The following is a 7,330-nucleotide window of genomic DNA, read 5'->3' as shown; positions in this document are numbered from 1 at the left end:
AATTGATGGCTAAAATTGAAATGTAAATAGGCTGTAATTGCAACGAAATGAGGCTAAATGTTAAATAGCCAGTTTTCCCTTTTATTTTATAAAAACAAAATAGTAAAATGATTTAAAAGCAAATTAAAAGTACTGAGTCAGTTAATAACACATAAATATTAATTTAAAAAATAGTGGAACCAATTTTTATAACTAAAATGCTATTAAACTTAAAACAGGCTAGAATTGCCATTAAATGCAATTTAGCTTTAAAATACCAAATAAATTTGAAAAAAATGTATAGAAAAATTATCTTAACTATATTTTTGTATAAACATGGGAATAAAATAAATTATTCACCAAAATTGATGATTTTGGGAATAATTACTGATTTTGTACTGCTAAAATGGACAACAAATTAATTTTAAAAATCTTTAAAAAATTGGGGAAAATACTAAAATCCTTAGGCATGCTTATATATGCATATATATGTTATTTTGAAAGTATTTTGTATATGTGAAAATATTCAGGGAAAAACTGGGTATCAACAGCTGGCCCTCTTTACCCGGGAAGGATGGAAGAGTTGTCGGGTAAAATATGATGGCCAATTTTGACCGAACGGAATGGTTTGAAGTGATTGACCGTGCTCTGGTTCCTGAGCTGCCTACATATCCCTGGTCTTACAGGAATCAGGCCGTCTGTAGTTCGGGATCCATCGACGGAACATGCCGATGGAGATTTCAAGAACGGACGAGATATTCGGGCTGGGGTGGTGGTTATGAGTGTAGTAGAGCTGCGGGAACAGAAGCGGGATTGCTTCTGCTGGGATGGCCGTTGCTAGCTGGTTTTCCTACAAATAAACAATACGAGCGCATATATTGTGCATAAATTTAAACGTGATGCAAGTTCCCGTCATACTATGAATGCTGTCTTTGGACGGTTAGGATGACGTCCTCGGACCATGATGCCCTGGGCCATGAAGCATATAATAAAGGGTTCGCCGGCTATGAAATAATGCTCTCGGGCTATGAGAGTGATGCCTCTGAGCGATGATGCCTTTGAATAATGATATGCAAGAGAAAAAGGAGTCCTCAGGCCATGGCATGGCGTTCTCGGGCTATGAAGATGGTGCCTCCGAACAATGACGCCTTTGGATAATTTGGCGATCTTTCAGCCCATGAAACGCAAAAGGTGGCGATATTTCAGCCGATGCAAAATTTAAATGAGGTGGCGATATTTCAACCATGCAAAGTGTAAATAAAATGGCGATCCTTCAGCCGATGCAAGATTTAAATGAAGTGGCAATATTTCAGCCATGCAAAGTGTAAATAAAATGGCGATCTTTTAGCCGATGCGGATGGAGACAGAGCTTAGTCTCGGAAGGCAGAATAGTAGCCTTATGCAATGCAGGAAATGCAAATAGAGGTAGAGCTTAACCTCGGAAGGCAGAATAGTAGCCTTATGCAATGCAGGAAATGCAAATGGAGGCAGAGCTGAACCTCGGAAGGCAGAATAGTAGCCTTATGCAATGCAGGAAATGCAAATGGAGGTAGAGCTTAACCTAGGAAGGCAGAATAGCAGCCTTATGCAATGCAGGAAATGCAACTGGAGGTAGAGCTTAACATCAGAAGGCAGAATAGTAGCCTTATGCAAAAGATGAAAGACGAATAGTAATAAAAAACTCTTAGCTAATAACTGACAACTGGTTGCTGATTGTGATATTGTGGCTGTTGGGGATATTATATGCGGATAGCGTTGTGCAGCGATAATTTCGAGAATCGTATTCCTGAGCAGTAGGAGTGTGAATATATAAATTTGTTACTTGGGTGCCTGCATCCAAAGAAAAATCGCGAGTTTTGTAGAGGGGAAAGGTTAGTTCCGTGCCCCCGCTGACTTCGTTTGACCGGCTCGACTCTGATTTGGTGATACTGTGGGTATCCCTGGGGTAGCGTTGCTAAACAAATCAATTCTGATGATAAACATGCATGAATTTGTTAAAGATATGACATATTGTATATATTTAAGAAATAGTTTTAGATGAACCGACGACTGCGACATGGTTCAGGATATTGCAACCTCTCCTGCTACGGAATTTTGAGGGTCCTCCTCAAAATTCTGCCCCAGTTTACTGGGCTGCTGCTTCTGAGGGTTGCTTGCGATGATCGAATGAAGTTACGTCGAAATTTTGAGGGTTCTCCTCAAAATTCTGCCCCAGTTTCCAATTGCGGGGGAAATGAAAATTTTATTAAATTGTGACCGAACCCATAAGGCTGCCTACGTATCCCCTCTTAAACGGGAATCAGGTCAGACGTTGTTCAAATTACATAAGGAAATCATAAATGGTTACACATAGTATCGCTTGACTGCATCTGAATTTATCGGCTTTGACCCAACTTCTCCATCCATTTCTGCGAGTACGAGGGCTCCTCCTGTCAGAAGCCGATGAACCATGTATGGACCCTACCAATTGGGAGAGAATTTCCCTTTGGCTTCATCTAAATGTGGAAAAATCTTCTTTAACACCAGTTGCCTCGGTATGAACCGTCTTGGTTTGACTCTCTTGTTGAAAGCTTTGGACATTCTGTTCTTGTAAAGTTGACCATGGCAAACTGCATTCGTTCTTTTACCATCTATGAGGGCTAACTTCTCGTATCGACTCTTCACCCATTCTGCATCGTCGAGTTTCACTTCCTGTATGATCCTTAGGGAGGGAATTTCTACCTCAGCGGGAATGACCGCCTTTGTACCGTAAACCAATATGTAGGGAGTTGCCCCAGTCGATGTGCGGACTGTGGTGCGATGTCCCAATAAAGCAAATGATAGCTTCTCATGCCACTTCTTATGCTTTTCTATCATCTTCTTCTTGATGTTCTTGTTGGCGGCTTCTACAACTCCATTCATCTGAGGCCTGTAAGTTGTGGAATTCTTGTGTTTTATCTTGAAGGCTTCACACATAGCTTTCATTAGGTCACTGTTGAGGTTGGAGCCATTATCAGTAATGATTGACTCTGGAATCCCGAATCGACAAATGATACGGTCGCGGACAAAGTCTGCCACGACTTTCTTGGTTACTGCTTTGTAGGATTCTGCTTCCACCCATTTGGTGAAATAGTCAATTGCCACTAGGATGAATTTGTTCCCGTTTGATGCGGCAGGTTCGATTGGTCCGATAACATCCATCCCCCATGCGGCGAATGGCCATGGCGAGCTTGTTGCATTAAGCTCATTTGGAGGCGCCTTTGTCACGTCGGCATGTATCTTGCAGTGGTGACATTTTCGGACATACTGGATGCAGTCCGTTTCCATAGTCATCCAAAAATAACCTACTCGGAGTATCTTCTTGGCTAAGACAAAACCGTTCATATGTGGACCACAGGTCCCGGCATGAATTTCCTCTAGCAGTTTAGATGCTTCCTTTGCATCAACACACCTTAGCAAACCCAAATCTGGAGTCCTCCTATACAGGATTCCTCCGCTGTGAAAGAAGTGGTTAGACAGTCTCCGAAGTGTGCGCTTCTGAGTAGTGTTTGCAAGCTCTGGATATTCTCCTTTTGCCAAATATTCCTTGATGTCGTGAAACCAAGGTTTTCCATCTGCTTCTTCTTCGACATGAGCACAGTAAGCTGGCTGATTGTAGACCTTCACGGGAATAGGATCAATGAAATTTTTATCTGGATGTTGTATCATAGAGGCCAGGGTAGCCAATGCATCGGCGAACTCATTCTGGATCCTGGGAACATGTTGGAATTCTATCTTTGTGAACCTCTTTCTCAACTCCTGTACATGATGTAGGTATGGGAGTATCTTGGAGTTCTTGGCTGCCCATTCTTCTCGGACCTGATGTATAAGCAAGTCTGAATCTCTAATCACTAGCAACTCTTGGATGTTCATGTCAATGGCCATCTTGAGCCCTAAGATGCAAGCTTCATACTAAGCCATATTGTTTGTGCAGGGGAACCTAAGCTTGGTGGATACCGGATAATGTTGGCCAGTTTCTGATACTAGGACTGCTCCTATGCCAACTCCTTTGAAATTTGTTGCTCCGTCGAAAAACATCCTCCAACCATCATAGGACTCTACAATGTCTTCCCTTACAAATGATACCTCCTCATCAGGGAAATACGTTTTTANTCAAGATCAGGGGGTGAAAGACAATCGGACGTGGCAAGTCAAAGCAAGTCCAAAGAAGCAAGTCAGAGCAAAGTCAGAAGCGGGAGCATGGCCAACAAGAATGCCAGCAGCTAATCACCATTTTACATTAACGAATTTTTTTCTACCTCTTCGTCCGGAAAATACGTCTTTAGGGGCTCGTATTCTCCATCCACAAGGTTTTCGGCGAGATGATCTGCTAGTGCCTGTCCCTTGACTGCTTTCTGGATCACGTAGACAATGTTAAATTCACTCAGCAGGATTTGCCACTTGGCCAGCTTGATAGTGGGCATGGGCTTCTAAAATATGTACTTCAGTGGATCCATCCTGGATATGAGATATGTAGTATAGGCACAGAAATAGTGCCTCAGCTTCTGAGCTACCCAAGTCAAAGCACAGCAGGTGCATTCCAATAGAGAATACCGGGCTTCGTACGGGGTGAACTTCTTGCTGAGATAATAGATGGCCTGCTCCTTTCTCCCCGTTTCATCATGCTGCCCTAGAACACAACCGAACGCTCCATCCAATACAGCAAGGTAGAGTAATAGGGGTCTACCTGGCTCGGGCGGGACCAAAACTGGCGGTTTTGACAAGTACTCCTTGATTCTGTCGAAGGCCTTTTGAAAATCATCAGTCCATTTGGTAGCGGCGTCCTTCTTCAACATTTTGAAGATTGGCTCACAGATAATGGTAGATTGTGCTATGAACCGGCTGATGTAGTTAAGTCTTCCCAAAAAACTCATTAGTTCTTTCTTATTCTTTGGCGGTGGCAATTCTTAAATAGCTTTGACTTTTGATAGATCCATCTCTATCCCTCGACGACTCACAATGAACCCAAGTAATTTTCCAGCGGGAACCCCAAATGCAAACTTTGCGGGATTCAGCTTTAAGTTGTACCTTCTCAGTCTATTGAAGAACTTCCTCAAATCTTCCATGTGGTCAGCGGCTTTCTTGGACTTGATGATGACATCATCTACATATACTTTGATCTCCTTGTGCATCATATCATGGAAAATGGTGGTCATGGCCCTCATGTAGGTGGCCCCTGCATTCTTTAACCCAAATGGCATCATTTTATAGCAGTACATTTCCCACGGCGTAATGAAAGCTGTTTTCTCAGCATCTTCTTCATCCATCTAGATCTGATGATACCCAGCAAAACAATCTACAAATGATTGCAACTCGTGCTTGGCGCAATTGTCAATCAGGATGTGTGTGTTCGGCAAGGGGAAGTCGTCTTTGGACTGGCCCGGTTGAGATCCCGGTAGTCGACACAGACTCTAACCTTCCCGTCCTTCTTCGGTACTGGCACAATGTTGGCTAACCATGTTGGATACTCTACTACCTATCGATGCCCCCTTTTTCTAAAGGCGAAATCGGATTTACGACATTTGGGCGGACAACTCTATTCCTTTTGGGAATTTGGGTTTTGAGATTTAGAAGAGTCGCCACCTAATGATTGAGTGCATTAGGACACCAAGGAGTAAAAAAAAAAGAAAAGAAAAGAAAAGAACCAGAGAACGGGTAAGGGCTTGAAATTATCCCAGGGGGAAGGTGTTAGGCACCCCCCAAGATCCACTAGTGTGGTTCCCGACCATGCTACAATTTGTGACTTTTAAGACAACTTCATATAACGATTACAAGTAGGATTGTATAAAGGTTAAATAAGCATGTTGAAGTTAGGGAATAGATGGTTTCATATTCGTTTAAAAGAATGTATAAATGCAGAAAAATGAGGGTCAAGTAACGAATGCAAATAATCAGACAACGAAGTAAAATAGGCGGAAGTTTTAAAAAGAAAACAGTGCTGGAAATTCCAAAGAGGTTTGAATTAAAGTGAAATACAAAGTTTAAAGAACTGGAAAACTGACGTAAGCACATATGGAGGGAGGGGGATCCTAGGTTTATAAATAACATGGATCATCCACGCAACACCCGGTAACCAATTATACGCGTGATGTTATCACGTGATCATCATCTCCATGTCTACCCTTTCCCACCCCATTTAAGGTATTAAAGCGCTGAATAGTGTCGTTACTTATTGCATGCTATTACCCGCCCCGATCCTATCAGTCTCGGAGGCATTGAGACTACTAATCCTAAAAGGGAAGGGAATTGGGGCTTTTCAGAGTTTAAAATGATAAAAAGTCTAAGGCGACAAGCAAGAACACATAAGCAGTTAGGGGGAGAGCAAATAGCAATTAAGGCTCAAATAGGCCTCCTCACTTAGAAGAGCAGATTGTGTAGCGTGACTTCAAATACTGGTTGTGGTCTGAATTAAAAATTACGTAAAGGGGGTGGTTGATTTATTACATATTTTCAGATAAGGAGTCCCAATTAAGCCTTGTCTGGATGTAGTTTATCAAAATTGACGCAATTAATTACCTAATAGTTTGCCTAAGTGAGGCCTATAGGCATGACATCTAATAGAGCATACTGATTTTAGGGAAAAGGTTGTTGGTTATATAAACGAAAGATCTGCAGATTTTTGACGACCTTATGACTGATTTTAGACTCGTAGATGAAATAGACGAAGCTGGTTCAGTTGATTATTCCTACAGGCATGATTTCTAAGCGTAATTGGTTTTAAACAAATACATAAATGCAAGAGTCCTATAGGCATAGTATCTAGAGTGAAGTTGGTTATTTATTAAACCTACGATTGTTTGCCTAATGGCATGCATATGCAGAAACCTAAGATCATGATTTCTATATGCAGAACTTATAGACATAATTTCTAAGATGCAGAAGTGCAGAAACCTAAAGTCATGATTTTTATATACAGAACTTATAGACATAATTTCTAAGATGCAGAAGTGCAGGACTTATAGACAAAATTTCTACAATGCAGATGTGCAGAAACCTAAAGTCATGAATTCTATATGCAGAACTTATAGACATAATTTCTAAGATGCAGAATTTATAGGCATGAGTTTAAAATGCAGAATGCGGAAATTGTAAATAACCTATAGGCAGGTTTTCTACACTTGGCATGCATTCATCCACATCCCTTTCCATTAGCCATCCCCAATTGTTATTACAAATTATTACAGACCCAAATGAATTAGAAAAGAAAAGTAAAATTACATCAGAAGCTCCAGCTACATCCAAACAGCCTAATTCAGACTTCAAAGTCCAACAATATGAGATAAACCAACTTCCAGGATCAGATTTCCAAAAGCCTTTCTCATATTTGGGATGT

Source organism: Nicotiana attenuata, unplaced genomic scaffold (assembly GCF_001879085.1).
Source record: "Nicotiana attenuata strain UT unplaced genomic scaffold, NIATTr2, whole genome shotgun sequence".
Taxonomy (NCBI): domain Eukaryota; kingdom Viridiplantae; phylum Streptophyta; class Magnoliopsida; order Solanales; family Solanaceae; genus Nicotiana; species Nicotiana attenuata.
Note: the sequence above shows the minus strand (reverse complement) of the source record.